The sequence below is a fragment of the Mobula hypostoma genome, chromosome 2, assembly GCF_963921235.1.
Source record: "Mobula hypostoma chromosome 2, sMobHyp1.1, whole genome shotgun sequence".
Classification (NCBI taxonomy): Eukaryota; Metazoa; Chordata; class Chondrichthyes; order Myliobatiformes; family Myliobatidae; genus Mobula; species Mobula hypostoma.
The window spans coordinates 138,040,230-138,067,558 of NC_086098.1; the positions used below are offsets into that span (position 1 = coordinate 138,040,230).

At 57.9% G+C, this 27,329-nt stretch overlaps 27 non-coding genes across 27 annotated transcripts; all 27 read right to left on the reverse strand.

Moving 5' to 3' along the window:
- Window positions 1-379: 379 nt before the first annotated feature.
- On the reverse strand, window positions 380-498 carry LOC134343124 (5S ribosomal RNA). The gene has a single exon (XR_010017169.1). It is a non-coding gene; the product is annotated as a 5S ribosomal RNA (ribosomal RNA).
- Window positions 499-1,803: 1,305 nt separating this feature from the next.
- Window positions 1,804-1,877, reverse strand: trnai-aau (transfer RNA isoleucine (anticodon AAU)). The gene has a single exon. It is a non-coding gene; the product is annotated as a tRNA-Ile (tRNA).
- A 584-nt stretch (window positions 1,878-2,461) lies between these two features.
- LOC134343125 (5S ribosomal RNA) lies at window positions 2,462-2,580 on the reverse strand. The gene has a single exon (XR_010017170.1). It is a non-coding gene; the product is annotated as a 5S ribosomal RNA (ribosomal RNA).
- Window positions 2,581-3,861: 1,281 nt separating this feature from the next.
- trnai-aau (transfer RNA isoleucine (anticodon AAU)) lies at window positions 3,862-3,935 on the reverse strand. The gene has a single exon. It is a non-coding gene; the product is annotated as a tRNA-Ile (tRNA).
- A 508-nt stretch (window positions 3,936-4,443) lies between these two features.
- On the reverse strand, window positions 4,444-4,562 carry LOC134343126 (5S ribosomal RNA). Its single transcript, XR_010017171.1, has one exon. It is a non-coding gene; the product is annotated as a 5S ribosomal RNA (ribosomal RNA).
- A 1,283-nt stretch (window positions 4,563-5,845) lies between these two features.
- Window positions 5,846-5,919, reverse strand: trnai-aau (transfer RNA isoleucine (anticodon AAU)). Its single transcript has one exon. It is a non-coding gene; the product is annotated as a tRNA-Ile (tRNA).
- Window positions 5,920-6,515: 596 nt separating this feature from the next.
- LOC134343129 (5S ribosomal RNA) lies at window positions 6,516-6,634 on the reverse strand. Its single transcript, XR_010017172.1, has one exon. It is a non-coding gene; the product is annotated as a 5S ribosomal RNA (ribosomal RNA).
- Window positions 6,635-7,939: 1,305 nt separating this feature from the next.
- trnai-aau (transfer RNA isoleucine (anticodon AAU)) lies at window positions 7,940-8,013 on the reverse strand. Its single transcript has one exon. It is a non-coding gene; the product is annotated as a tRNA-Ile (tRNA).
- A 586-nt stretch (window positions 8,014-8,599) lies between these two features.
- On the reverse strand, window positions 8,600-8,718 carry LOC134343130 (5S ribosomal RNA). The gene has a single exon (XR_010017173.1). It is a non-coding gene; the product is annotated as a 5S ribosomal RNA (ribosomal RNA).
- A 1,308-nt stretch (window positions 8,719-10,026) lies between these two features.
- Window positions 10,027-10,100, reverse strand: trnai-aau (transfer RNA isoleucine (anticodon AAU)). Its single transcript has one exon. It is a non-coding gene; the product is annotated as a tRNA-Ile (tRNA).
- Window positions 10,101-10,698: 598 nt separating this feature from the next.
- LOC134343131 (5S ribosomal RNA) lies at window positions 10,699-10,817 on the reverse strand. Its single transcript, XR_010017174.1, has one exon. It is a non-coding gene; the product is annotated as a 5S ribosomal RNA (ribosomal RNA).
- A 1,304-nt stretch (window positions 10,818-12,121) lies between these two features.
- trnai-aau (transfer RNA isoleucine (anticodon AAU)) lies at window positions 12,122-12,195 on the reverse strand. The gene has a single exon. It is a non-coding gene; the product is annotated as a tRNA-Ile (tRNA).
- Window positions 12,196-12,771: 576 nt separating this feature from the next.
- On the reverse strand, window positions 12,772-12,890 carry LOC134343132 (5S ribosomal RNA). The gene has a single exon (XR_010017175.1). It is a non-coding gene; the product is annotated as a 5S ribosomal RNA (ribosomal RNA).
- Window positions 12,891-14,145: 1,255 nt separating this feature from the next.
- On the reverse strand, window positions 14,146-14,219 carry trnai-aau (transfer RNA isoleucine (anticodon AAU)). The gene has a single exon. It is a non-coding gene; the product is annotated as a tRNA-Ile (tRNA).
- A 576-nt stretch (window positions 14,220-14,795) lies between these two features.
- On the reverse strand, window positions 14,796-14,914 carry LOC134343133 (5S ribosomal RNA). Its single transcript, XR_010017176.1, has one exon. It is a non-coding gene; the product is annotated as a 5S ribosomal RNA (ribosomal RNA).
- A 1,266-nt stretch (window positions 14,915-16,180) lies between these two features.
- Window positions 16,181-16,254, reverse strand: trnai-aau (transfer RNA isoleucine (anticodon AAU)). The gene has a single exon. It is a non-coding gene; the product is annotated as a tRNA-Ile (tRNA).
- A 582-nt stretch (window positions 16,255-16,836) lies between these two features.
- On the reverse strand, window positions 16,837-16,955 carry LOC134343135 (5S ribosomal RNA). The gene has a single exon (XR_010017179.1). It is a non-coding gene; the product is annotated as a 5S ribosomal RNA (ribosomal RNA).
- A 1,279-nt stretch (window positions 16,956-18,234) lies between these two features.
- trnai-aau (transfer RNA isoleucine (anticodon AAU)) lies at window positions 18,235-18,308 on the reverse strand. The gene has a single exon. It is a non-coding gene; the product is annotated as a tRNA-Ile (tRNA).
- A 606-nt stretch (window positions 18,309-18,914) lies between these two features.
- LOC134343136 (5S ribosomal RNA) lies at window positions 18,915-19,033 on the reverse strand. Its single transcript, XR_010017180.1, has one exon. It is a non-coding gene; the product is annotated as a 5S ribosomal RNA (ribosomal RNA).
- A 1,281-nt stretch (window positions 19,034-20,314) lies between these two features.
- Window positions 20,315-20,388, reverse strand: trnai-aau (transfer RNA isoleucine (anticodon AAU)). Its single transcript has one exon. It is a non-coding gene; the product is annotated as a tRNA-Ile (tRNA).
- Window positions 20,389-20,894: 506 nt separating this feature from the next.
- Window positions 20,895-21,013, reverse strand: LOC134343137 (5S ribosomal RNA). Its single transcript, XR_010017181.1, has one exon. It is a non-coding gene; the product is annotated as a 5S ribosomal RNA (ribosomal RNA).
- A 1,257-nt stretch (window positions 21,014-22,270) lies between these two features.
- trnai-aau (transfer RNA isoleucine (anticodon AAU)) lies at window positions 22,271-22,344 on the reverse strand. Its single transcript has one exon. It is a non-coding gene; the product is annotated as a tRNA-Ile (tRNA).
- A 512-nt stretch (window positions 22,345-22,856) lies between these two features.
- Window positions 22,857-22,975, reverse strand: LOC134343138 (5S ribosomal RNA). Its single transcript, XR_010017182.1, has one exon. It is a non-coding gene; the product is annotated as a 5S ribosomal RNA (ribosomal RNA).
- Window positions 22,976-24,233: 1,258 nt separating this feature from the next.
- trnai-aau (transfer RNA isoleucine (anticodon AAU)) lies at window positions 24,234-24,307 on the reverse strand. The gene has a single exon. It is a non-coding gene; the product is annotated as a tRNA-Ile (tRNA).
- Window positions 24,308-24,817: 510 nt separating this feature from the next.
- Window positions 24,818-24,936, reverse strand: LOC134343140 (5S ribosomal RNA). Its single transcript, XR_010017183.1, has one exon. It is a non-coding gene; the product is annotated as a 5S ribosomal RNA (ribosomal RNA).
- A 1,277-nt stretch (window positions 24,937-26,213) lies between these two features.
- trnai-aau (transfer RNA isoleucine (anticodon AAU)) lies at window positions 26,214-26,287 on the reverse strand. Its single transcript has one exon. It is a non-coding gene; the product is annotated as a tRNA-Ile (tRNA).
- Window positions 26,288-26,868: 581 nt separating this feature from the next.
- LOC134343141 (5S ribosomal RNA) lies at window positions 26,869-26,987 on the reverse strand. The gene has a single exon (XR_010017184.1). It is a non-coding gene; the product is annotated as a 5S ribosomal RNA (ribosomal RNA).
- Window positions 26,988-27,329: the final 342 nt, after the last annotated feature.

A 27,329-nucleotide genomic window follows, 5' to 3' on the forward strand; every position in this document is an offset into this window, starting at 1 on the left:
GCGCAAGCAAACTTGTGCCCTTGCATCTGCTTGCCTGCCTGCCTGTCTGAGAGTGAGAGCCGGCAGAAGCACACTGCCGAAGCGCGGCTGTCAGGTCGAGGTGATGAAGCATGCAGCTAAGCGAGCCGGTAGCCGAGCAGAAGCAGATTCTTGTGCCTTGACAGCAGAGTGCTTGCGTTTGCAGGCTGATTGGCGATCGGAAAGCGCAGAGTGTGTGTGTGTGTGTGTGTGTGTGTGTGTGTGTGTGTGTGTGTGTGTGTGTGTGTGTGTGTGTGTGTGTGTGTGTGAGAGAGAGAGAGAGAGAGAGAGAGAGAGAGAGAGAGAGAGAGAAAAGAAAAAGACAGCACCTCCTGGTGGGGCAGTTGGGCAGAGGAGCAAAAGCCTACGGCACCTGGTATTCCCAGGCGGTCTCCCATCCAAGTACTAACCAGGCCTGAGCCTGCTTAGCTTCCGAGATCAGACGAGATCGGGCGTTTTCAGGCTAGTATGGCCGTAGGCACCAGTGCACCGCTCCTCTCCGCACTTGAGCGGCATGCAGCCACTCTCAGCTTGCTCCCACGCTGCTCGTCCTCTCTTACAGTCCTCTGCCTTCGCCCCTTCACTCACACCCTACACTCTCCCCTCCCGTTTTCACCTCTCCTCTCTCACCCGTCCTCCTCACCATTCACTGGCCACTCCGCTGCTTGCTGCTGACATCACTAGCCACCTCACAATCAGTGCTCCTACCCGCACCCCCACACCCCACAAACGCAGACCTCTCGCTGCCCAGGCCGCCACTGCGCTGGCCCTGACGGCCGCCGCATCTCTCTGTCCCCTTCATTCGCTTTTACTCTACCTTCTGCCTGCCAGTGAAGAGATCGCACCCGCTCCAGCCGAGCTATTTAAGACCACCTCAGCTTTGGCAAGCCCGCCGGCCCAGGGGATCACAGCTCCTTTTCTTCGCTTACTTCGGAAGGGAACTTAGAAACTTGTCAGACCGCCGGCACTAGATGCTGCGGTGACAAACCGATCTGACAAATTTTATCCAGGAGGCGAACAGGAATGGTCATGAGCGAGAGGCGCTGGACGCTGTCGACCGGCAGTCGAGCCAGGCCTTTGCAAACGTCCCACCTCTTCAAGCAGGTTCTTTCGCTTGATGAGGCATTCAGCGCCAGGTCCTGAATTGGATTTCACATCGCCTTGGCGGCACAAGACAGGCAGTGGCAGTTTCGTGGCTCTGCGTCTGTTCGAGCTTCGATCTCATTGCAATCTATCAAATATTGAAAGGCCGAGATAGGATGCATGTGCTGAGGATGTTTCCTGCCGCAGGCATGTGCAGCAGCTGAGGCCTCAGCCTCAGTCAGACGTCTCTTTGGAACAGAGTTGAGGAGTAGTTCGTTAAGAGAGGCTGGTGGATATGCGAAATTGATTGCCACGGACGCCTAGCGATACAATGTCGGTGGGTATGTTTCAGGCGAACGTTGATGGCTTCCTGATCAGCAACGGCTTCAAGTAGAGAGGGTGGCATAATTAACCGTCCCAAGGTGGGTGCAAAAGTGCCTCATTCATTCAGTCCCATGTCTCATGCTGCTGCAGGGCGGGGAGAATGGCAGCTGCGCACGGACTAGATGGGCCGAAGGGCCTGCTCTGCTGGGGCAATCTGTCAGCACAACTGCCTGCCGGCCAGCACCGCCACCCCTGGTCTACATTAGCCTGCCAGAGAGGTGCAACTGCGCCAAAAGTGGCTGGACCAAAGGATAGTGGACGACGGAAGCACCTTCTACAGAGTCGTGCACAGAGCCCGGGCCGGCTGAAGGGAATGCGTGGACAGTATGGGGATCGAACCCACGACCTTGGCGTTATTAGCACCACGCTCTGACCAACTGAGCTAACCGTCCTCGCCTGGCTGGGGCGCGGCTACCTATTGCCAGTCCGGCGGCCTGCAGATGAACGGGCTGGTCCGACTCAGCCATGACAAGCTCTTGAGAGCAGCTTGTGCCGCACAGGGCCAGCCGGCTTGGCCGCGCGAAGCAGCTGCCGCCTTTGGTGATGCCTGCTCAGGTGGCAAAGGCAGAGCCAAAGCTGAGAATGGGCGCTGTTGGCAAGCGCAGGACACAGCGCAAGCAAACTTGTGCCCTTGCATCTGCTTGCCTGCCTGCCTGTCTGAGAGTGAGAGCCGGCAGAAGCACACTGCCGAAGCGCGGCTGTCAGGTCGAGGTGATGAAGCATGCTGCTAAGCGAGCCGGTAGCCGAGCAGAAGTAGATTCTTGTGCCTTGACAGCAGAGTGCTTGCGTTTGCAGGCTGACTGGCGATCGGAGAGCGCAGAGTGTGTGTGTGTGTGTGTGTGTGTGTGTGTGTGTGTGTGTGTGTGTGTGTGTGTGTGTGAGAGAGAGAGAGAGAGAGAGAGAGAGAGAGAGAGAGAGAGAGAGAGAAAAGAAAAAGACAGCACCTCCTGGTGGGGCAGTTGGGCAGAGGAGCAAAAGCCTACGGCACCTGGTATTCCCAGGCGGTCTCCCATCCAAGTACTAACCAGGCCTGAGCCTGCTTAGCTTCCGAGATCAGACGAGATCGGGCGTTTTCAGGCTAGTATGGCCGTAGGCACCAGTGCACCGCTCCTCTCCGCACTTGAGCGGCATGCAGCCACTCTCAGCTTGCTCCCACGCTGCTCGTCCTCTCTTACAGTCCTCTGCCTTCGCCCCTTCACTCACACCCTACACTCTCCCCTCCCGTTTTCACCTCTCCTCTCTCACCCGTCCTCCTCACCATTCACTGGCCACTCCGCTGCTTGCTGCTGACATCACTAGCCACCTCACAATCAGTGCTCCTACCCGCACCCCCACACCCCACAAACGCAGACCTCTCGCTGCCCAGGCCGCCACTGCGCTGGCCCTGACGGCCGCCGCATCTCTCTGTCCCCTTCATTCGCTTTTACTCTACCTTCTGCCTGCCAGTGAAGAGATCGCACCCGCTCCAGCCTAGCTATTTAAGACCACCTCAGCTTTGGCAAGCCCGCCGGCCCAGGGGATCACAGCTCCTTTTCTTCGCTTACTTCGGAAGGGAACTTAGAAACTTGTCAGACCGCCGGCACTAGATGCTGCGGTGACAAACCGATCTGACAAATTTTATCCAGGAGGCGAACAGGAATGGTCATGAGCGAGAGGCGCTGGACGCTGTCGACCGGCAGTCGAGCCAGGCCTTTGCAAACGTCCCACCTCTTCAAGCAGGTTCTTTCGCTTGATGAGGCATTCAGCGCCAGGTCCTGAATTGGATTTCACATCGCCTTGGCGGCACAAGACAGGCAGTGGCAGTTTCGTGGCTCTGCGTCTGTTCGAGCTTCGATCTCATTGCAATCTATCAAATATTGAAAGGCCGAGATAGGATGCATGTGCTGAGGATGTTTCCTGCCGCAGGCATGTGCAGCAGCTGAGGCCTCAGCCTCAGTCAGACGTCTCTTTGGAACAGAGTTGAGGAGTAGTTCGTTAAGAGAGGCTGGTGGATATGCGAAATTGATTGCCACGGACGCCTAGCGATACAATGTCGGTGGGTATGTTTCAGGCGAACGTTGATGGCTTCCTGATCAGCAACGGCTTCAAGTAGAGAGGGTGGCATAATTAACCGTCCCAAGGTGGGTGCAAAAGTGCCTCATTCATTCAGTCCCATGTCTCATGCTGCTGCAGGGCGGAGAGAATGGCAGCTGCGCACGGACTAGATGGGCCGAAGGGCCTGCTCACTCTGTCAGCGCAACTGGCTGCCGGCCAGCACAGCCACCGCTGCCAGAGAAGTGCAACTGCGCCAAAAGTGGCTGGACCAAAGGATAGTGGACGACGGAAGCACCTTCTACAGAGTCGTGCACAGAGCCCGGGCCGGCTAAAGGGAATGCGTGGACAGTATGGGGATCGAACCCACGACCTTGGCGTTATTAGCACCACGCTCTGACCAACTGAGCTAACCGTCCTCGCCTGGCTGGGGCGCGGCTACCTATTGCCAGTCCGGCGGCCTGCAGATGAACGGGCTGGTCCGACTCAGCCATGACAAGCTCTTGAGAGCAGCTTGTGCCGCACAGGGCCAGCCGGCTTGGCCGCGCGAAGCAGCTGCCGCCTTTGGTGATGCCTGCTCAGGTGGCAAAGGCGGAGCCGAAGCTGAGAATGGGCGCTGTTCGCAAGCGCAGGACACAGCGCAAGCAAGCTTGGGTGCCCTTGCGTCTGGCTGCCTGACTGTCTGAGAGTGAGAGCCGGCAGCAGCTCGCTGCCGAAGCGCGGCTGTCAGGGCCAGGTGATGAAGCATGCTGCTAAGCGCAGCCGGCAGCCGAGCAAAAGCAGATTCTTGTGCTTTGACAGCAGAGTGCTGGCGTTTGCAGGCTGAGTGGCAAACGGAGAGCGCAGAGTGTATGACTGAGAGGGAGAGAGAGAGAGAAAAAGAAAAGGACAGCACCTCCTGGTGGGGCAGCTGGGCAGAGGAGCAAAAGCCTACGGCACCTGGTATTCCCAGGCGGTCTCCCATCCAAGTACTAACCAGGCCTGAGCCTGCTTAGCTTCCGAGATCAGACGAGATCGGGCGTTTTCAGGCTAGTATGGCCGTAGGCACCACTGCACCGCTCCTCTCCGCACTTGAGCGGCATGCAGCCACTCTCAGCTTGCTCCCACGCTGCTCCTCCTCTCTTACAGTCCTCTGCCTTCGCCCCTTCGCTCACACCCTACACTCTCCCCTCCCGTTTTCACCTCTCCTCTCTCACCCGTCCTCCTCACCATTCACTGGCCACTCCGCTGCTTGCTGCTGACATCACTAGCCACCTCACAATCAGTGCTCCTACCCCCCCCCCGCCACCCCCACCCCCACAGACCTCTCGCTGCCCAGGCCACCGCATCTCTCTTTCCCCTTCATTCGCTTTTACTCTACCTTCTGCCTACCAGTGAAGAGATCGCACCCGCTCCAGCCGAGCTATTTAAGACCACCTCAGCTTTGGCAAGCCCGCCGGCCCAGGGGATCACAGCTCCTTTTCTTCGCTTACTTCGGAAGGGAACTTAGAAACTTGTCAGACCGCCGGCACTAGATGCTGCGGTGACAAACCGATCTGACAAATTTTATCCAGGAGGCGAACAGGAATGGTCATGAGCGAGAGGCGCTGGACGCTGTCGACCGGCAGTCGAGCCAGGCCTTTGCAAACGTCCCACCTCTTCAAGCAGGTTCTTTCGCTTGATGAGGCATTCAGCGCCAGGTCCTGAATTGGATTTCACATCGCCTTGGCGGCACAAGACAGGCAGTGGCAGTTTCGTGGCTCTGCGTCTGTTCGAGCTTCGATCTCATTTGGAAAGCGAATATTGAAAGGCCGAGATAGGATGCATGTGCTGAGGATGTTTCCTGCCGCAGGCATGTGCAGCAGCTGAGGCCTCAGCCTCAGTCAGACGTCTCTTTGGAACAGAGTTGAGGAGTAGTTCGTTAAGAGAGGCTGGTGGATATGCGAAATTGATTGCCACGGACGCCTAGCGATACAATGTCGGTGGGTATGTTTCAGGCGAACGTTGATGGCTTCCTGATCAGCAACGGCTTCAAGTAGAGAGGGTGGCATAATTAACCGTCCAATGGTGGGTGTAAATCAGCGTCATTCATTCACTCCGATGTCTCATGCTGCTGCGGAGCGCAGAGAATAATAGCTGGGCACGGGAGAGTTGGGCCGAAGGGCCTGCTCCTCTGCTGGAGCAATCTGTCAGCACAACTGCCTGCCGGCCAGCACCGCCACCCCTGGTCTACATTAGCCTGCCAGAGAGGTGCAACTGCGCCAAAAGTGGCTGGACCAAAGGATAGTGGACGACGGAAGCACCTTCTACAGAGTCGTGCACAGAGCCCGGGCCGGCTAAAGGGAATGCGTGGACAGTATGGGGATCGAACCCACGACCTTGGCGTTATTAGCACCACGCTCTGACCAACTGAGCTAACCGTCCTCGCCTGGCTGGGGCGCGGCTACCTATTGCCAGTCCGGCGGCCTGCAGATGAACGGGCTGGTCCGACTCAGCCATGACAAGCTCTTGAGAGCAGCTTGTGCCGCACAGGGCCAGCCGGCTTGGCCGCGCGAAGCAGCTGCCGCCTTTGGTGATGCCTGCTCAGGTGGCAAAGGCAGAGCCAAAGCTGAGAATGGGCGCTGTTGGCAAGCGCAGGACACAGCGCAAGCAAACTTGTGCCCTTGCATCTGCTTGCCTGCCTGCCTGTCTGAGAGTGAGAGCCGGCAGAAGCACACTGCCGAAGCGCGGCTGTCAGGTCGAGGTGATGAAGCATGCTGCTAAGCGAGCCGGTAGCCGAGCAGAAGCAGATTCTTGTGCCTTGACAGCAGAGTGCTTGCGTTTGCAGGCTGACTGGCGATCGGAGAGCGCAGAGTGTGTGTGTGTGTGTGTGTGTGTGTGTGTGTGTGTGTGTGTGTGTGTGTGTGTGTGTGTGAGAGAGAGAGAGAGAGAGAGAGAGAGAGAGAGAGAGAGAGAGAGAGAGAGAGAGAGAAAAGAAAAAGACAGCACCTCCTGGTGGGGCAGTTGGGCAGAGGAGCAAAAGCCTACGGCACCTGGTATTCCCAGGCGGTCTCCCATCCAAGTACTAACCAGGCCTGAGCCTGCTTAGCTTCCGAGATCAGACGAGATCGGGCGTTTTCAGGCTAGTATGGCCGTAGGCACCAGTGCACCGCTCCTCTCCGCACTTGAGCGGCATGCAGCCACTCTCAGCTTGCTCCCACGCTGCTCGTCCTCTCTTACAGTCCTCTGCCTTCGCCCCTTCACTCACACCCTACACTCTCCCCTCCCGTTTTCACCTCTCCTCTCTCACCCGTCCTCCTCACCATTCACTGGCCACTCCGCTGCTTGCTGCTGACATCACTAGCCACCTCACAATCAGTGCTCCTACCCGCACCCCCACACCCCACAAACGCAGACCTCTCGCTGCCCAGGCCGCCACTGCGCTGGCCCTGACGGCCGCCGCATCTCTCTGTCCCCTTCATTCGCTTTTACTCTACCTTCTGCCTGCCAGTGAACAGATCGCACCCGCTCCAGCCGAGCTATTTAAGACCACCTCAGCTTTGGCAAGCCCGCCGGCCCAGGGGATCACAGCTCCTTTTCTTCGCTTACTTCGGAAGGGAACTTAGAAACTTGTCAGACCGCCGGCACTAGATGCTGCGGTGACAAACCGATCTGACAAATTTTATCCAGGAGGCGAACAGGAATGGTCATGAGCGAGAGGCGCTGGACGCTGTCGACCGGCAGTCGAGCCAGGCCTTTGCAAACGTCCCACCTCTTCAAGCAGGTTCTTTCGCTTGATGAGGCATTCAGCGCCAGGTCCTGAATTGGATTTCACATCGCCTTGGCGGCACAAGACAGGCAGTGGCAGTTTCGTGGCTCTGCGTCTGTTCGAGCTTCGATCTCATTGCAATCTATCAAATATTGAAAGGCCGAGATAGGATGCATGTGCTGAGGATGTTTCCTGCCGCAGGCATGTGCAGCAGCTGAGGCCTCAGCCTCAGTCAGACGTCTCTTTGGAACAGAGTTGAGGAGTAGTTCGTTAAGAGAGGCTGGTGGATATGCGAAATTGATTGCCACGGACGCCTAGCGATACAATGTCGGTGGGTATGTTTCAGGCGAACGTTGATGGCTTCCTGATCAGCAACGGCTTCAAGTAGAGAGGGTGGCATAATTAACCGTCCCAAGGTGGGTGCAAAAGTGCCTCATTCATTCAGTCCCATGTCTCATGCTGCTGCAGGGCGGGGAGAATGGCAGCTGCGCACGGACTAGATGGGCCGAAGGGCCTGCTCTGCTGGAGCAATCTGTCAGCACAACTGCCTGCCGGCCAGCACCGCCACCCCTGGTCTACATTAGCCTGCCAGAGAGGTGCAACTGCGCCAAAAGTGGCTGGACCAAAGGATAGTGGACGACGGAAGCACCTTCTACAGAGTCGTGCACAGAGCCCGGGCCGGCTAAAGGGAATGCGTGGACAGTATGGGGATCGAACCCACGACCTTGGCGTTATTAGCACCACGCTCTGACCAACTGAGCTAACCGTCCTCGCCTGGCTGGGGCGCGGCTACCTATTGCCAGTCCGGCGGCCTGCAGATGAACGGGCTGGTCCGACTCAGCCATGACAAGCTCTTGAGAGCAGCTTGTGCCGCACAGGGCCAGCCGGCTTGGCCGCGCGAAGCAGCTGCCGCCTTTGGTGATGCCTGCTCAGGTGGCAAAGGCAGAGCCAAAGCTGAGAATGGGCGCTGTTGGCAAGCGCAGGACACAGCGCAAGCAAACTTGTGCCCTTGCATCTGCTTGCCTGCCTGCCTGTCTGAGAGTGAGAGCCGGCAGAAGCACACTGCCGAAGCGCGGCTGTCAGGTCGAGGTGATGAAGCATGCTGCTAAGCGAGCCGGTAGCCGAGCAGAAGTAGATTCTTGTGCCTTGACAGCAGAGTGCTTGCGTTTGCAGGCTGACTGGCGATCGGAGAGCGCAGAGTGTGTGTGTGTGTGTGTGTGTGTGTGTGTGTGTGTGTGTGTGTGTGTGTGTGTGTGTGAGAGAGAGAGAGAGAGAGAGAGAGAGAGAGAGAGAGAGAGAGAGAGAGAAAAGAAAAAGACAGCACCTCCTGGTGGGGCAGTTGGGCAGAGGAGCAAAAGCCTACGGCACCTGGTATTCCCAGGCGGTCTCCCATCCAAGTACTAACCAGGCCTGAGCCTGCTTAGCTTCCGAGATCAGACGAGATCGGGCGTTTTCAGGCTAGTATGGCCGTAGGCACCAGTGCACCGCTCCTCTCCGCACTTGAGCGGCATGCAGCCACTCTCAGCTTGCTCCCACGCTGCTCGTCCTCTCTTACAGTCCTCTGCCTTCGCCCCTTCACTCACACCCTACACTCTCCCCTCCCGTTTTCACCTCTCCTCTCTCACCCGTCCTCCTCACCATTCACTGGCCACTCCGCTGCTTGCTGCTGACATCACTAGCCACCTCACAATCAGTGCTCCTACCCGCACCCCCACACCCCACAAACGCAGACCTCTCGCTGCCCAGGCCGCCACTGCGCTGGCCCTGACGGCCGCCGCATCTCTCTTTCCCCTTCATTCGCTTTTACTCTACCTTCTGCCTACCAGTGAAGAGATCGCACCCGCTCCAGCCGAGCTATTTAAGACCACCTCAGCTTTGGCAAGCCCGCCGGCCCAGGGGATCACAGCTCCTTTTCTTCGCTTACTTCGGAAGGGAACTTAGAAACTTGTCAGACCGCCGGCACTAGATGCTGCGGTGACAAACCGATCTGACAAATTTTATCCAGGAGGCGAACAGGAATGGTCATGAGCGAGAGGCGCTGGACGCTGTCGACCGGCAGTCGAGCCAGGCCTTTGCAAACGTCCCACCTCTTCAAGCAGGTTCTTTCGCTTGATGAGGCATTCAGCGCCAGGTCCTGAATTGGATTTCACATCGCCTTGGCGGCACAAGACAGGCAGTGGCAGTTTCGTGGCTCTGCGTCTGTTCGAGCTTCGATCTCATTGCAATCTATCAAATATTGAAAGGCCGAGATAGGATGCATGTGCTGAGGATGTTTCCTGCCGCAGGCATGTGCAGCAGCTGAGGCCTCAGCCTCAGTCAGACGTCTCTTTGGAACAGAGTTGAGGAGTAGTTCGTTAAGAGAGGCTGGTGGATATGCGAAATTGATTGCCACGGACGCCTAGCGATACAATGTCGGTGGGTATGTTTCAGGCGAACGTTGATGGCTTCCTGATCAGCAACGGCTTCAAGTAGAGAGGGTGGCATAATTAACCGTCCCAAGGTGGGTGCAAAAGTGCCTCATTCATTCACTCCGATGTCTCATGCTCCTGCGGAGCGCAGAGAATAACAGCTGGGCACGGGAGAGTTGGGCCGAAGGGCCTGCTCCTCTGCTGGAGCAATCTGTCAGCACAACTGCCTGCCGGCCAGCACCGCCACCCCTGGTCTACATTAGCCTGCCAGAGAGGTGCAACTGCGCCAAAAGTGGCTGGACCAAAGGATAGTGGACGACGGAAGCACCTTCTACAGAGTCGTGCACAGAGCCCGGGCCGGCTAAAGGGAATGCGTGGACAGTATGGGGATCGAACCCACGACCTTGGCGTTATTAGCACCACGCTCTGACCAACTGAGCTAACCGTCCTCGCCTGGCTGGGGCGCGGCTACCTATTGCCAGTCCGGCGGCCTGCAGATGAACGGGCTGGTCCGACTCAGCCATGACAAGCTCTTGAGAGCAGCTTGTGCCGCACAGGGCCAGCCGGCTTGGCCGCGCGAAGCAGCTGCCGCCTTTGGTGATGCCTGCTCAGGTGGCAAAGGCAGAGCCAAAGCTGAGAATGGGCGCTGTTGGCAAGCGCAGGACACAGCGCAAGCAAACTTGTGCCCTTGCATCTGCTTGCCTGCCTGCCTGTCTGAGAGTGAGAGCCGGCAGAAGCACACTGCCGAAGCGCGGCTGTCAGGTCGAGGTGATGAAGCATGCTGCTAAGCGAGCCGGTAGCCGAGCAGAAGCAGATTCTTGTGCCTTGACAGCAGAGTGCTTGCGTTTGCAGGCTGACTGGCGATCGGAGAGCGCAGAGTGTGTGTGTGTGTGTGTGTGTGTGTGTGTGTGTGTGTGTGTGTGTGTGTGTGTGTGTGTGTGTGTGAGAGAGAGAGAGAGAGAGAGAGAGAGAGAGAGAGAGAGAGAGAGAGAGAGAGAAAAGAAAAAGACAGCACCTCCTGGTGGGGCAGTTGGGCAGAGGAGCAAAAGCCTACGGCACCTGGTATTCCCAGGCGGTCTCCCATCCAAGTACTAACCAGGCCTGAGCCTGCTTAGCTTCCGAGATCAGACGAGATCGGGCGTTTTCAGGCTAGTATGGCCGTAGGCACCAGTGCACCGCTCCTCTCCGCACTTGAGCGGCATGCAGCCACTCTCAGCTTGCTCCCACGCTGCTCGTCCTCTCTTACAGTCCTCTGCCTTCGCCCCTTCACTCACACCCTACACTCTCCCCTCCCGTTTTCACCTCTCCTCTCTCACCCGTCCTCCTCACCATTCACTGGCCACTCCGCTGCTTGCTGCTGACATCACTAGCCACCTCACAATCAGTGCTCCTACCCGCACCCCCACACCCCACAAACGCAGACCTCTCGCTGCCCAGGCCGCCACTGCGCTGGCCCTGACGGCCGCCGCATCTCTCTGTCCCCTTCATTCGCTTTTACTCTACCTTCTGCCTGCCAGTGAACAGATCGCACCCGCTCCAGCCGAGCTATTTAAGACCACCTCAGCTTTGGCAAGCCCGCCGGCCCAGGGGATCACAGCTCCTTTTCTTCGCTTACTTCGGAAGGGAACTTAGAAACTTGTCAGACCGCCGGCACTAGATGCTGCGGTGACAAACCGATCTGACAAATTTTATCCAGGAGGCGAACAGGAATGGTCATGAGCGAGAGGCGCTGGACGCTGTCGACCGGCAGTCGAGCCAGGCCTTTGCAAACGTCCCACCTCTTCAAGCAGGTTCTTTCGCTTGATGAGGCATTCAGCGCCAGGTCCTGAATTGGATTTCACATCGCCTTGGCGGCACAAGACAGGCAGTGGCAGTTTCGTGGCTCTGCGTCTGTTCGAGCTTCGATCTCATTGCAATCTATCAAATATTGAAAGGCCGAGATAGGATGCATGTGCTGAGGATGTTTCCTGCCGCAGGCATGTGCAGCAGCTGAGGCCTCAGCCTCAGTCAGACGTCTCTTTGGAACAGAGTTGAGGAGTAGTCGTTAAGAGAGGCTGGTGGATATGCGAAATTGATTGCCACGGACGCCTAGCGATACAATGTCGGTGGGTATGTTTCAGGCGAACGTTGATGGCTTCCTGATCAGCAACGGCTTCAAGTAGAGAGGGTGGCATAATTAACCGTCCCAAGGTGGGTGCAAAAGTGCCTCATTCATTCAGTCCCATGTCTCATGCTGCTGCAGGGCGGGGAGAATGGCAGCTGCGCACGGACTAGATGGGCCGAAGGGCCTGCTCTGCTGGAGCAATCTGTCAGCACAACTGCCTGCCGGCCAGCACCGCCACCCCTGGTCTACATTAGCGTGCCAGAGAGGTGCAACTGCGCCAAAAGTGGCTGGACCAAAGGATAGTGGACGACGGAAGCACCTTCTACAGAGTCGTGCACAGAGCCCGGGCCGGCTAAAGGGAATGCGTGGACAGTATGGGGATCGAACCCACGACCTTGGCGTTATTAGCACCACGCTCTGACCAACTGAGCTAACCGTCCTCGCCTGGCTGGGGCGCGGCTACCTATTGCCAGTCCGGCGGCCTGCAGATGAACGGGCTGGTCCGACTCAGCCATGACAAGCTCTTGAGAGCAGCTTGTGCCGCACAGGGCCAGCCGGCTTGGCCGCGCGAAGCAGCTGCCGCCTTTGGTGATGCCTGCTCAGGTGGCAAAGGCGGAGCCGAAGCTGAGAATGGGCGCTGTTCGCAAGCGCAGGACACAGCGCAAGCAAGCTTGGGTGCCCTTGCGTCTGGCTGCCTGACTGTCTGAGAGTGAGAGCCGGCAGCAGCTCGCTGCCGAAGCGCGGCTGTCAGGGCCAGGTGATGAAGCATGCTGCTAAGCGCAGCCGGCAGCCGAGCAAAAGCAGATTCTTGTGCTTTGACAGCAGAGTGCTGGCGTTTGCAGGCTGAGTGGCAAACGGAGAGCGCAGAGTGTGTGTGTGTGTGTGTGTGTGTGTGTGTGTGTGTGTGTGTGTGTGTGTGTGTGTGTGTGTGAGAGAGAGAGACTGAGAGAGAGAGAGAGAGAGAGAAAAAGAAAAGGACAGCACCTCCTGGTGGGGCAGCTGGGCAGAGGAGCAAAAGCCTACGGCACCTGGTATTCCCAGGCGGTCTCCCATCCAAGTACTAACCAGGCCTGAGCCTGCTTAGCTTCCGAGATCAGACGAGATCGGGCGTTTTCAGGCTAGTATGGCCGTAGGCACCACTGCACCGCTCCTCTCCGCACTTGAGCGGCATGCAGCCACTCTCAGCTTGCTCCCACGCTGCTCCTCCTCTCTTACAGTCCTCTGCCTTCGCCCCTTCGCTCACACCCTACACTCTCCCCTCCCGTTTTCACCTCTCCTCTCTCACCCGTCCTCCTCACCATTCACTGGCCACTCCGCTGCTTGCTGCTGACATCACTAGCCACCTCACAATCAGTGCTCCTACCCCCCCCCCACCCCCACCCCCACAGACCTCTCGCTGCCCAGGCCACCGCATCTCTCTTTCCCCTTCATTCGCTTTTACTCTACCTTCTGCCTACCAGTGAAGAGATCGCACCCGCTCCAGCCGAGCTATTTAAGACCACCTCAGCTTTGGCAAGCCCGCCGGCCCAGGGGATCACAGCTCCTTTTCTTCGCTTACTTCGGAAGGGAACTTAGAAACTTGTCAGACCGCCGGCACTAGATGCTGCGGTGACAAACCGATCTGACAAATTTTATCCAGGAGGCGAACAGGAATGGTCATGAGCGAGAGGCGCTGGACGCTGTCGACCGGCAGTCGAGCCAGGCCTTTGCAAACGTCCCACCTCTTCAAGCAGGTTCTTTCGCTTGATGAGGCATTCAGCGCCAGGTCCTGAATTGGATTTCACATCGCCTTGGCGGCACAAGACAGGCAGTGGCAGTTTCGTGGCTCTGCGTCTGTTCGAGCTTCGATCTCATTGCAATCTATCAAATATTGAAAGGCCGAGATAGGATGCATGTGCTGAGGATGTTTCCTGCCGCAGGCATGTGCAGCAGCTGAGGCCTCAGCCTCAGTCAGACGTCTCTTTGGAACAGAGTTGAGGAGTAGTTCGTTAAGAGAGGCTGGTGGATATGCGAAATTGATTGCCACGGACGCCTAGCGATACAATGTCGGTGGGTATGTTTCAGGCGAACGTTGATGGCTTCCTGATCAGCAACGGCTTCAAGTAGAGAGGGTGGCATAATTAACCGTCCCAAGGTGGGTGCAAAAGTGCCTCATTCATTCAGTCCCATGTCTCATGCTGCTGCAGGGCGGGGAGAATGGCAGCTGCGCACGGACTAGATGGGCCGAAGGGCCTGCTCACTCTGTCAGCGCAACTGGCTGCCGGCCAGCACAGCCACCGCTGCCAGAGAAGTGCAACTGCGCCAAAAGTGGCTGGACCAAAGGATAGTGGACGACGGAAGCACCTTCTACAGAGTCGTGCACAGAGCCCGGGCCGGCTAAAGGGAATGCGTGGACAGTATGGGGATCGAACCCACGACCTTGGCGTTATTAGCACCACGCTCTGACCAACTGAGCTAACCGTCCTCGCCTGGCTGGGGCGCGGCTACCTATTGCCAGTCCGGCGGCCTGCAGATGAACGGGCTGGTCCGACTCAGCCATGACAAGCTCTTGAGAGCAGCTTGTGCCGCACAGGGCCAGCCGGCTTGGCCGCGCGAAGCAGCTGCCGCCTTTGGTGATGCCTGCTCAGGTGGCAAAGGCAGAGCCAAAGCTGAGAATGGGCGCTGTTGGCAAGCGCAGGACACAGCGCAAGCAAACTTGTGCCCTTGCATCTGCTTGCCTGCCTGACTGTCTGAGAGTGAGAGCCGGCAGCAGCTCGCTGCCGAAGCGCGGCTGTCAGGGCCAGGTGATGAAGCATGCTGCTAAGCGCAGCCGGCAGCCGAGCAAAAGCAGATTCTTGTGCTTTGACAGCAGAGTGCTGGCGTTTGCAGGCTGAGTGGCAAACGGAGAGCGCAGAGTGTGTGTGTGTGTGTGTGTGTGTGTGTGTGTGTGTGTGTGTGTGTGTGTGTGTGTGTGTGAGAGAGAGAGAGACTGAGAGGGAGAGAGAGAGAGAAAAAGAAAAGGACAGCACCTCCTGGTGGGGCAGCTGGGCAGAGGAGCAAAAGCCTACGGCACCTGGTATTCCCAGGCGGTCTCCCATCCAAGTACTAACCAGGCCTGAGCCTGCTTAGCTTCCGAGATCAGACGAGATCGGGCGTTTTCAGGCTAGTATGGCCGTAGGCACCAGTGCACCGCTCCTCTCCGCACTTGAGCGGCATGCAGCCACTCTCAGCTTGCTCCCACGCTGCTCGTCCTCTCTTACAGTCCTCTGCCTTCGCCCCTTCACTCACACCCTACACTCTCCCCTCCCGTTTTCACCTCTCCTCTCTCACCCGTCCTCCTCACCATTCACTGGCCACTCCGCTGCTTGCTGCTGACATCACTAGCCACCTCACAATCAGTGCTCCTACCCGCACCCCCACACCCCACAAACGCAGACCTCTCGCTGCCCAGGCCGCCACGGCCACCGCATCTCTCTTTCCCCTTCATTCGCTTTTACTCTACCTTCTGCCTACCAGTGAAGAGATCGCACCCGCTCCAGCCGAGCTATTTAAGACCACCTCAGCTTTGGCAAGCCCGCCGGCCCAGGGGATCACAGCTCCTTTTCTTCGCTTACTTCGGAAGGGAACTTAGAAACTTGTCAGACCGCCGGCACTAGATGCTGCGGTGACAAACCGATCTGACAAATTTTATCCAGGAGGCGAACAGGAATGGTCATGAGCGAGAGGCGCTGGACGCTGTCGACCGGCAGTCGAGCCAGGCCTTTGCAAACGTCCCACCTCTTCAAGCAGGTTCTTTCGCTTGATGAGGCATTCAGCGCCAGGTCCTGAATTGGATTTCACATCGCCTTGGCGGCACAAGACAGGCAGTGGCAGTTTCGTGGCTCTGCGTCTGTTCGAGCTTCGATCTCATTGCAATCTATCAAATATTGAAAGGCCGAGATAGGATGCATGTGCTGAGGATGTTTCCTGCCGCAGGCATGTGCAGCAGCTGAGGCCTCAGCCTCAGTCAGACGTCTCTTTGGAACAGAGTTGAGGAGTAGTTCGTTAAGAGAGGCTGGTGGATATGCGAAATTGATTGCCACGGACGCCTAGCGATACAATGTCGGTGGGTATGTTTCAGGCGAACGTTGATGGCTTCCTGATCAGCAACGGCTTCAAGTAGAGAGGGTGGCATAATTAACCGTCCCAAGGTGGGTGCAAAAGTGCCTCATTCATTCAGTCCCATGTCTCATGCTGCTGCAGGGCGGGGAGAATGGCAGCTGCGCACGGACTAGATGGGCCGAAGGGCCTGCTCACTCTGTCAGCGCAACTGGCTGCCGGCCAGCACAGCCACCGCTGCCAGAGAAGTGCAACTGCGCCAAAAGTGGCTGGACCAAAGGATAGTGGACGACGGAAGCACCTTCTACAGAGTCGTGCACAGAGCCCGGGCCGGCTAAAGGGAATGCGTGGACAGTATGGGGATCGAACCCACGACCTTGGCGTTATTAGCACCACGCTCTGACCAACTGAGCTAACCGTCCTCGCCTGGCTGGGGCGCGGCTACCTATTGCCAGTCCGGCGGCCTGCAGATGAACGGGCTGGTCCGACTCAGCCATGACAAGCTCTTGAGAGCAGCTTGTGCCGCACAGGGCCAGCCGGCTTGGCCGCGCGAAGCAGCTGCCGCCTTTGGTGATGCCTGCTCAGGTGGCAAAGGCGGAGCCGAAGCTGAGAATGGGCGCTGTTCGCAAGCGCAGGACACAGCGCAAGCAAGCTTGGGTGCCCTTGCGTCTGGCTGCCTGACTGGCTGAGAGTGAGAGCCGGCAGCAGCTCGCTGCCGAAGCGCGGCTGTCAGGGCCAGGTGATGAAGCATGCTGCTAAGCGCAGCCGGCAGCCGAGCAAAAGCAGATTCTTGTGCTTTGACAGCAGAGTGCTGGCGTTTGCAGGCTGAGTGGCAAACGGAGAGCGCAGAGTGTGTGTGTGTGTGTGTGTGTGTGTGTGTGTGTGTGTGTGTGTGTGTGTGTGTGTGAGAGAGAGAGAGAGAGAGAGAGAGAGAGAGAGGGAGAGAGAGAGAGAAAAAGAAAAGGACAGCACCTCCTGGTGGGGCAGCTGGGCAGAGGAGCAAAAGCCTACGGCACCTGGTATTCCCAGGCGGTCTCCCATCCAAGTACTAACCAGGCCTGAGCCTGCTTAGCTTCCGAGATCAGACGAGATCGGGCGTTTTCAGGCTAGTATGGCCGTAGGCACCACTGCACCGCTCCTCTCCGCACTTGAGCGGCATGCAGCCACTCTCAGCTTGCTCCCACGCTGCTCCTCCTCTCTTACAGTCCTCTGCCTTCGCCCCTTCGCTCACACCCTACACTCTCCCCTCCCGTTTTCACCTCTCCTCTCTCACCCGTCCTCCTCACCATTCACTGGCCACTCCGCTGCTTGCTGCTGACATCACTAGCCACCTCACAATCAGTGCTCCTACCCCCCCCCACCCCCACCCCCACAGACCTCTCGCTGCCCAGGCCGCCGCATCTCTCTTTCCCCTTCATTCGCTTTTACTCTACCTTCTGCCTACCAGTGAAGAGATCGCACCCGCTCCAGCCGAGCTATTTAAGACCACCTCAGCTTTGGCAAGCCCGCCGGCCCAGGGGATCACAGCTCCTTTTCTTCGCTTACTTCGGAAGGGAACTTAGAAACTTGTCAGACCGCCGGCACTAGATGCTGCGGTGACAAACCGATCTGACAAATTTTATCCAGGAGGCGAACAGGAATGGTCATGAGCGAGAGGCGCTGGACGCTGTCGACCGGCAGTCGAGCCAGGCCTTTGCAAACGTCCCACCTCTTCAAGCAGGTTCTTTCGCTTGATGAGGCATTCAGCGCCAGGTCCTGAATTGGATTTCACATCGCCTTGGCGGCACAAGACAGGCAGTGGCAGTTTCGTGGCTCTGCGTCTGTTCGAGCTTCGATCTCATTTGGAAAGCGAATATTGAAAGGCCGAGATAGGATGCATGTGCTGAGGATGTTTCCTGCCGCAGGCATGTGCAGCAGCTGAGGCCTCAGCCTCAGTCAGACGTCTCTTTGGAACAGAGTTGAGGAGTAGTTCGTTAAGAGAGGCTGGTGGATATGCGAAATTGATTGCCACGGACGCCTAGCGATACAATGTCGGTGGGTATGTTTCAGGCGAACGTTGATGGCTTCCTGATCAGCAACGGCTTCAAGTAGAGAGGGTGGCATAATTAACCGTCCCAAGGTGGGTGCAAAAGTGCCTCATTCATTCACTCCGATGTCTCATGCTGCTGCGGAGCGCAGAGAATAACAGCTGGGCACGGGAGAGTTGGGCCGAAGGGCCTGCTCCTCTGCTGGAGCAATCTGTCAGCACAACTGCCTGCCGGCCAGCACCGCCACCCCTGGTCTACATTAGCGTGCCAGAGAGGTGCAACTGCGCCAAAAGTGGCTGGACCAAAGGATAGTGGACGACGGAAGCACCTTCTACAGAGTCGTGCACAGAGCCCGGGCCGGCTGAAGGGAATGCGTGGACAGTATGGGGATCGAACCCACGACCTTGGCGTTATTAGCACCACGCTCTGACCAACTGAGCTAACCGTCCTCGCCTGGCTGGGGCGCGGCTACCTATTGCCAGTCCGGCGGCCTGCAGATGAACGGGCTGGTCCGACTCAGCCATGACAAGCTCTTGAGAGCAGCTTGTGCCGCACAGGGCCAGCCGGCTTGGCCGCGCGAAGCAGCTGCCGCCTTTGGTGATGCCTGCTCAGGTGGCAAAGGCAGAGCCAAAGCTGAGAATGGGCGCTGTTGGCAAGCGCAGGACACAGCGCAAGCAAACTTGTGCCCTTGCATCTGCTTGCCTGCCTGCCTGTCTGAGAGTGAGAGCCGGCAGAAGCACACTGCCGAAGCGCGGCTGTCAGGTCGAGGTGATGAAGCATGCTGCTAAGCGAGCCGGTAGCCGAGCAGAAGCAGATTCTTGTGCCTTGACAGCAGAGTGCTTGCGTTTGCAGGCTGATTGGCGATCGGAAAGCGCAGAGTGTGTGTGTGTGTGTGTGTGTGTGTGTGTGTGTGTGTGTGTGTGTGTGTGTGTGTGTGTGTGTGTGTGTGAGAGAGAGAGAGAGAGAGAGAGAGAGAGAGAGAGAGAGAGAGAGAGAGAGAGAGAGAAAAGAAAAAGACAGCACCTCCTGGTGGGGCAGTTGGGCAGAGGAGCAAAAGCCTACGGCACCTGGTATTCCCAGGCGGTCTCCCATCCAAGTACTAACCAGGCCTGAGCCTGCTTAGCTTCCGAGATCAGACGAGATCGGGCGTTTTCAGGCTAGTATGGCCGTAGGCACCAGTGCACCGCTCCTCTCCGCACTTGAGCGGCATGCAGCCACTCTCAGCTTGCTCCCACGCTGCTCGTCCTCTCTTACAGTCCTCTGCCTTCGCCCCTTCACTCACACCCTACACTCTCCCCTCCCGTTTTCACCTCTCCTCTCTCACCCGTCCTCCTCACCATTCACTGGCCACTCCGCTGCTTGCTGCTGACATCACTAGCCACCTCACAATCAGTGCTCCTACCCGCACCCCCACACCCCACAAACGCAGACCTCTCGCTGCCCAGGCCGCCACTGCGCTGGCCCTGACGGCCGCCGCATCTCTCTGTCCCCTTCATTCGCTTTTACTCTACCTTCTGCCTGCCAGTGAAGAGATCGCACCCGCTCCAGCCGAGCTATTTAAGACCACCTCAGCTTTGGCAAGCCCGCCGGCCCAGGGGATCACAGCTCCTTTTCTTCGCTTACTTCGGAAGGGAACTTAGAAACTTGTCAGACCGCCGGCACTAGATGCTGCGGTGACAAACCGATCTGACAAATTTTATCCAGGAGGCGAACAGGAATGGTCATGAGCGAGAGGCGCTGGACGCTGTCGACCGGCAGTCGAGCCAGGCCTTTGCAAACGTCCCACCTCTTCAAGCAGGTTCTTTCGCTTGATGAGGCATTCAGCGCCAGGTCCTGAATTGGATTTCACATCGCCTTGGCGGCACAAGACAGGCAGTGGCAGTTTCGTGGCTCTGCGTCTGTTCGAGCTTCGATCTCATTGCAATCTATCAAATATTGAAAGGCCGAGATAGGATGCATGTGCTGAGGATGTTTCCTGCCGCAGGCATGTGCAGCAGCTGAGGCCTCAGCCTCAGTCAGACGTCTCTTTGGAACAGAGTTGAGGAGTAGTTCGTTAAGAGAGGCTGGTGGATATGCGAAATTGATTGCCACGGACGCCTAGCGATACAATGTCGGTGGGTATGTTTCAGGCGAACGTTGATGGCTTCCTGATCAGCAACGGCTTCAAGTAGAGAGGGTGGCATAATTAACCGTCCCAAGGTGGGTGCAAAAGTGCCTCATTCATTCAGTCCCATGTCTCATGCTGCTGCAGGGCGGGGAGAATGGCAGCTGCGCACGGACTAGATGGGCCGAAGGGCCTGCTCACTCTGTCAGCGCAACTGGCTGCCGGCCAGCACAGCCACCGCTGCCAGAGAAGTGCAACTGCGCCAAAAGTGGCTGGACCAAAGGATAGTGGACGACGGAAGCACCTTCTACAGAGTCGTGCACAGAGCCCGGGCCGGCTAAAGGGAATGCGTGGACAGTATGGGGATCGAACCCACGACCTTGGCGTTATTAGCACCACGCTCTGACCAACTGAGCTAACCGTCCTCGCCTGGCTGGGGCGCGGCTACCTATTGCCAGTCCGGCGGCCTGCAGATGAACGGGCTGGTCCGACTCAGCCATGACAAGCTCTTGAGAGCAGCTTGTGCCGCACAGGGCCAGCCGGCTTGGCCGCGCGAAGCAGCTGCCGCCTTTGGTGATGCCTGCTCAGGTGGCAAAGGCGGAGCCGAAGCTGAGAATGGGCGCTGTTCGCAAGCGCAGGACACAGCGCAAGCAAGCTTGGGTGCCCTTGCGTCTGGCTGCCTGACTGTCTGAGAGTGAGAGCCGGCAGCAGCTCGCTGCCGAAGCGCGGCTGTCAGGGCCAGGTGATGAAGCATGCTGCTAAGCGCAGCCGGCAGCCGAGCAAAAGCAGATTCTTGTGCTTTGACAGCAGAGTGCTGGCGTTTGCAGGCTGAGTGGCAAACGGAGAGCGCAGAGTGTATGACTGAGAGGGAGAGAGAGAGAAAAAGAAAAGGACAGCACCTCCTGGTGGGGCAGCTGGGCAGAGGAGCAAAAGCCTACGGCACCTGGTATTCCCAGGCGGTCTCCCATCCAAGTACTAACCAGGCCTGAGCCTGCTTAGCTTCCGAGATCAGACGAGATCGGGCGTTTTCAGGCTAGTATGGCCGTAGGCACCAGTGCACCGCTCCTCTCCGCACTTGAGCGGCATGCAGCCACTCTCAGCTTGCTCCCACGCTGCTCCTCCTCTCTTACAGTCCTCTGCCTTCGCCCCTTCGCTCACACCCTACACTCTCCCCTCCCGTTTTCACCTCTCCTCTCTCACCCGTCCTCCTCACCATTCACTGGCCACTCCGCTGCTTGCTGCTGACATCACTAGCCACCTCACAATCAGTGCTCCTACCCCCCCCCCCCCCACCCACCCCCACAGACCTCTCGCTGCCCAGGCCGCCGCATCTCTCTTTCCCCTTCATTCGCTTTTACTCTACCTTCTGCCTACCAGTGAAGAGATCGCACCCGCTCCAGCCGAGCTATTTAAGACCACCTCAGCTTTGGCAAGCCCGCCGGCCCAGGGGATCACAGCTCCTTTTCTTCGCTTACTTCGGAAGGGAACTTAGAAACTTGTCAGACCGCCGGCACTAGATGCTGCGGTGACAAACCGATCTGACAAATTTTATCCAGGAGGCGAACAGGAATGGTCATGAGCGAGAGGCGCTGGACGCTGTCGACCGGCAGTCGAGCCAGGCCTTTGCAAACGTCCCACCTCTTCAAGCAGGTTCTTTCGCTTGATGAGGCATTCAGCGCCAGGTCCTGAATTGGATTTCACATCGCCTTGGCGGCACAAGACAGGCAGTGGCAGTTTCGTGGCTCTGCGTCTGTTCGAGCTTCGATCTCATTGCAATCTATCAAATATTGAAAGGCCGAGATAGGATGCATGTGCTGAGGATGTTTCCTGCCGCAGGCATGTGCAGCAGCTGAGGCCTCAGCCTCAGTCAGACGTCTCTTTGGAACAGAGTTGAGGAGTAGTTCGTTAAGAGAGGCTGGTGGATATGCGAAATTGATTGCCACGGACGCCTAGCGATACAATGTCGGTGGGTATGTTTCAGGCGAACGTTGATGGCTTCCTGATCAGCAACGGCTTCAAGTAGAGAGGGTGGCATAATTAACCGTCCCAAGGTGGGTGCAAAAGTGCCTCATTCATTCAGTCCCATGTCTCATGCTGCTGCAGGGCGGGGAGAATGGCAGCTGCGCACGGACTAGATGGGCCGAAGGGCCTGCTCCACTCTGTCAGCGCAACTGGCTGCCGGCCAGCACAGCCACCGCTGCCAGAGAAGTGCAACTGCGCCAAAAGTGGCTGGACCAAAGGATAGTGGACGACGGAAGCACCTTCTACAGAGTCGTGCACAGAGCCCGGGCCGGCTAAGGGAATGCGTGGACAGTATGGGGATCGAACCCACGACCTTGGCGTTATTAGCACCACGCTCTGACCAACTGAGCTAACCGTCCTCGCCTGGCTGGGGCGCGGCTACCTATTGCCAGTCCGGCGGCCTGCAGATGAACGGGCTGGTCCGACTCAGCCATGACAAGCTCTTGAGAGCAGCTTGTGCCGCACAGGGCCAGCCGGCTTGGCCGCGCGAAGCAGCTGCCGCCTTTGGTGATGCCTGCTCAGGTGGCAAAGGCGGAGCCGAAGCTGAGAATGGGCGCTGTTCGCAAGCGCAGGACACAGCGCAAGCAAGCTTGGGTGCCCTTGCGTCTGGCTGCCTGACTGTCTGAGAGTGAGAGCCGGCAGCAGCTCGCTGCCGAAGCGCGGCTGTCAGGGCCAGGTGATGAAGCATGCTGCTAAGCGCAGCCGGCAGCCGAGCAAAAGCAGATTCTTGTGCTTTGACAGCAGAGTGCTGGCGTTTGCAGGCTGAGTGGCAAACGGAGAGCGCAGAGTGTATGACGAGAGAGAGGGAGAGAGAGAGAGAGAAAAGAAAAGGACAGCACCTCCTGGTGGGGCAGCTGGGCAGAGGAGCAAAAGCCTACGGCACCTGGTATTCCCAGGCGGTCTCCCATCCAAGTACTAACCAGGCCTGAGCCTGCTTAGCTTCCGAGATCAGACGAGATCGGGCGTTTTCAGGCTAGTATGGCCGTAGGCACCAGTGCACCGCTCCTCTCCGCACTTGAGCGGCATGCAGCCACTCTCAGCTTGCTCCCACGCTGCTCCTCCTCTCTTACAGTCCTCTGCCTTCGCCCCTTCGCTCACACCCTACACTCTCCCCTCCCGTTTTCACCTCTCCTCTCTCACCCGTCCTCCTCACCATTCACTGGCCACTCCGCTGCTTGCTGCTGACATCACTAGCCACCTCACAATCAGTGCTCCTACCCCCCCCCCCCCCACCCCCACCCCCACAGACCTCTCGCTGCCCAGGCACGCCGCATCTCTCTTTCCCCTTCATTCGCTTTTACTCTACCTTCTGCCTACCAGTGAAGAGATCGCACCCGCTCCAGCCGAGCTATTTAAGACCACCTCAGCTTTGGCAAGCCCGCCGGCCCAGGGGATCACAGCTCCTTTTCTTCGCTTACTTCGGAAGGGAACTTAGAAACTTGTCAGACCGCCGGCACTAGATGCTGCGGTGACAAACCGATCTGACAAATTTTATCCAGGAGGCGAACAGGAATGGTCATGAGCGAGAGGCGCTGGACGCTGTCGACCGGCAGTCGAGCCAGGCCTTTGCAAACGTCCCACCTCTTCAAGCAGGTTCTTTCGCTTGATGAGGCATTCAGCGCCAGGTCCTGAATTGGATTTCACATCGCCTTGGCGGCACAAGACAGGCAGTGGCAGTTTCGTGGCTCTGCGTCTGTTCGAGCTTCGATCTCATTGCAATCTATCAAATATTGAAAGGCCGAGATAGGATGCATGTGCTGAGGATGTTTCCTGCCGCAGGCATGTGCAGCAGCTGAGGCCTCAGCCTCAGTCAGACGTCTCTTTGGAACAGAGTTGAGGAGTAGTCGTTAAGAGAGGCTGGTGGATATGCGAAATTGATTGCCACGGACGCCTAGCGATACAATGTCGGTGGGTATGTTTCAGGCGAACGTTGATGGCTTCCTGATCAGCAACGGCTTCAAGTAGAGAGGGTGGCATAATTAACCGTCCCAAGGTGGGTGCAAAAGTGCCTCATTCATTCAGTCCCATGTCTCATGCTGCTGCAGGGCGGAGAGAATGGCAGCTGCGCACGGACTAGATGGGCCGAAGGGCCTGCTCACTCTGTCAGCGCAACTGGCTGCCGGCCAGCACAGCCACCGCTGCCAGAGAAGTGCAACTGCGCCAAAAGTGGCTGGACCAAAGGATAGTGGACGACGGAAGCACCTTCTACAGAGTCGTGCACAGAGCCCGGGCCGGCTAAGGGAATGCGTGGACAGTATGGGGATCGAACCCACGACCTTGGCGTTATTAGCACCACGCTCTGACCAACTGAGCTAACCGTCCTCGCCTGGCTGGGGCGCGGCTACCTATTGCCAGTCCGGCGGCCTGCAGATGAACGGGCTGGTCCGACTCAGCCATGACAAGCTCTTGAGAGCAGCTTGTGCCGCACAGGGCCAGCCGGCTTGGCCGCGCGAAGCAGCTGCCGCCTTTGGTGATGCCTGCTCAGGTGGCAAAGGCGGAGCCGAAGCTGAGAATGGGCGCTGTTCGCAAGCGCAGGACACAGCGCAAGCAAGCTTGGGTGCCCTTGCGTCTGGCTGCCTGACTGTCTGAGAGTGAGAGCCGGCAGCAGCTCGCTGCCGAAGCGCGGCTGTCAGGGCCAGGTGATGAAGCATGCTGCTAAGCGCAGCCGGCAGCCGAGCAAAAGCAGATTCTTGTGCTTTGACAGCAGAGTGCTGGCGTTTGCAGGCTGAGTGGCAAACGGAGAGCGCAGAGTGTATGACTGAGAGAGAGAGAGAGAGAGAGAAAAAGAAAAGGACAGCACCTCCTGGTGGGGCAGCTGGGCAGAGGAGCAAAAGCCTACGGCACCTGGTATTCCCAGGCGGTCTCCCATCCAAGTACTAACCAGGCCTGAGCCTGCTTAGCTTCCGAGATCAGACGAGATCGGGCGTTTTCAGGCTAGTATGGCCGTAGGCACCAGTGCACCGCTCCTCTCCGCACTTGAGCGGCATGCAGCCACTCTCAGCTTGCTCCCACGCTGCTCCTCCTCTCTTACAGTCCTCTGCCTTCGCCCCTTCGCTCACACCCTACACTCTCCCCTCCCGTTTTCACCTCTCCTCTCTCACCCGTCCTCCTCACCATTCACTGGCCACTCCGCTGCTTGCTGCTGACATCACTAGCCACCTCACAATCAGTGCTCCTACCCCCCCCCCCACCCCCACCCCCACAGACCTCTCGCTGCCCAGGCCTGCCGCATCTCTCTTTCCCCTTCATTCGCTTTTACTCTACCTTCTGCCTACCAGTGAAGAGATCGCACCCGCTCCAGCCGAGCTATTTAAGACCACCTCAGCTTTGGCAAGCCCGCCGGCCCAGGGGATCACAGCTCCTTTTCTTCGCTTACTTCGGAAGGGAACTTAGAAACTTGTCAGACCGCCGGCACTAGATGCTGCGGTGACAAACCGATCTGACAAATTTTATCCAGGAGGCGAACGGAATGGTCATGAGCGAGAGGCGCTGGACGCTGTCGACCGGCAGTCGAGCCAGGCCTTTGCAAACGTCCCACCTCTTCAAGCAGGTTCTTTCGCTTGATGAGGCATTCAGCGCCAGGTCCTGAATTGGATTTCACATCGCCTTGGCGGCACAAGACAGGCAGTGGCAGTTTCGTGGCTCTGCGTCTGTTCGAGCTTCGATCTCATTGCAATCTATCAAATATTGAAAGGCCGAGATAGGATGCATGTGCTGAGGATGTTTCCTGCCGCAGGCATGTGCAGCAGCTGAGGCCTCAGCCTCAGTCAGACGTCTCTTTGGAACAGAGTTGAGGAGTAGTCGTTAAGAGAGGCTGGTGGATATGCGAAATTGATTGCCACGGACGCCTAGCGATACAATGTCGGTGGGTATGTTTCAGGCGAACGTTGATGGCTTCCTGATCAGCAACGGCTTCAAGTAGAGAGGGTGGCATAATTAACCGTCCCAAGGTGGGTGCAAAAGTGCCTCATTCATTCAGTCCCATGTCTCATGCTGCTGCAGGGCGGGAGAATGGCAGCTGCGCACGGACTAGATGGGCCGAAGGGCCTGCTCTGCTGGAGCAATCTGTCAGCACAACTGCCTGCCGGCCAGCACCGCCACCCCTGGTCTACATTAGCCTGCCAGAGAGGTGCAACTGCGCCAAAAGTGGCTGGACCAAAGGATAGTGGACGACGGAAGCACCTTCTACAGAGTCGTGCACAGAGCCCGGGCCGGCTAAGGGAATGCGTGGACAGTATGGGGATCGAACCCACGACCTTGGCGTTATTAGCACCACGCTCTGACCAACTGAGCTAACCGTCCTCGCCTGGCTGGGGCGCGGCTACCTATTGCCAGTCCGGCGGCCTGCAGATGAACGGGCTGGTCCGACTCAGCCATGACAAGCTCTTGAGAGCAGCTTGTGCCGCACAGGGCCAGCCGGCTTGGCCGCGCGAAGCAGCTGCGCCTTTGGTGATGCCTGCTCAGGTGGCAAAGGCAGAGCCAAAGCTGAGAATGGGCGCTGTTGGCAAGCGCAGGACACAGCGCAAGCAAACTTGTGCCCTTGCATCTGCTTGCCTGCCTGCCTGTCTGAGAGTGAGAGCCGGCAGAAGCACACTGCCGAAGCGCGGCTGTCAGGTCGAGGTGATGAAGCATGCTGCTAAGCGAGCCGGTAGCCGAGCAGAAGCAGATTCTTGTGCCTTGACAGCAGAGTGCTTGCGTTTGCAGGCTGACTGGCGATCGGAGAGCGCAGAGTGTGTGTGTGTGTGTGTGTGTGTGTGTGTGTGTGTGTGTGTGTGTGTGTGTGTGTGAGAGAGAGAGAGAGAGAGAGAGAGAGAGAGAGAGAGAGAGAGAGAGAAAAGAAAAAGACAGCACCTCCTGGTGGGGCAGTTGGGCAGAGGAGCAAAAGCCTACGGCACCTGGTATTCCCAGGCGGTCTCCCATCCAAGTACTAACCAGGCCTGAGCCTGCTTAGCTTCCGAGATCAGACGAGATCGGGCGTTTTCAGGCTAGTATGGCCGTAGGCACCAGTGCACCGCTCCTCTCCGCACTTGAGCGGCATGCAGCCACTCTCAGCTTGCTCCCACGCTGCTCGTCCTCTCTTACAGTCCTCTGCCTTCGCCCCTTCACTCACACCCTACACTCTCCCCTCCCGTTTTCACCTCTCCTCTCTCACCCGTCCTCCTCACCATTCACTGGCCACTCCGCTGCTTGCTGCTGACATCACTAGCCACCTCACAATCAGTGCTCCTACCCGCACCCCCACACCCCACAAACGCAGACCTCTCGCTGCCCAGGCCGCCACTGCGCTGGCCCTGACGGCCGCCGCATCTCTCTTTCCCCTTCATTCGCTTTTACTCTACCTTCT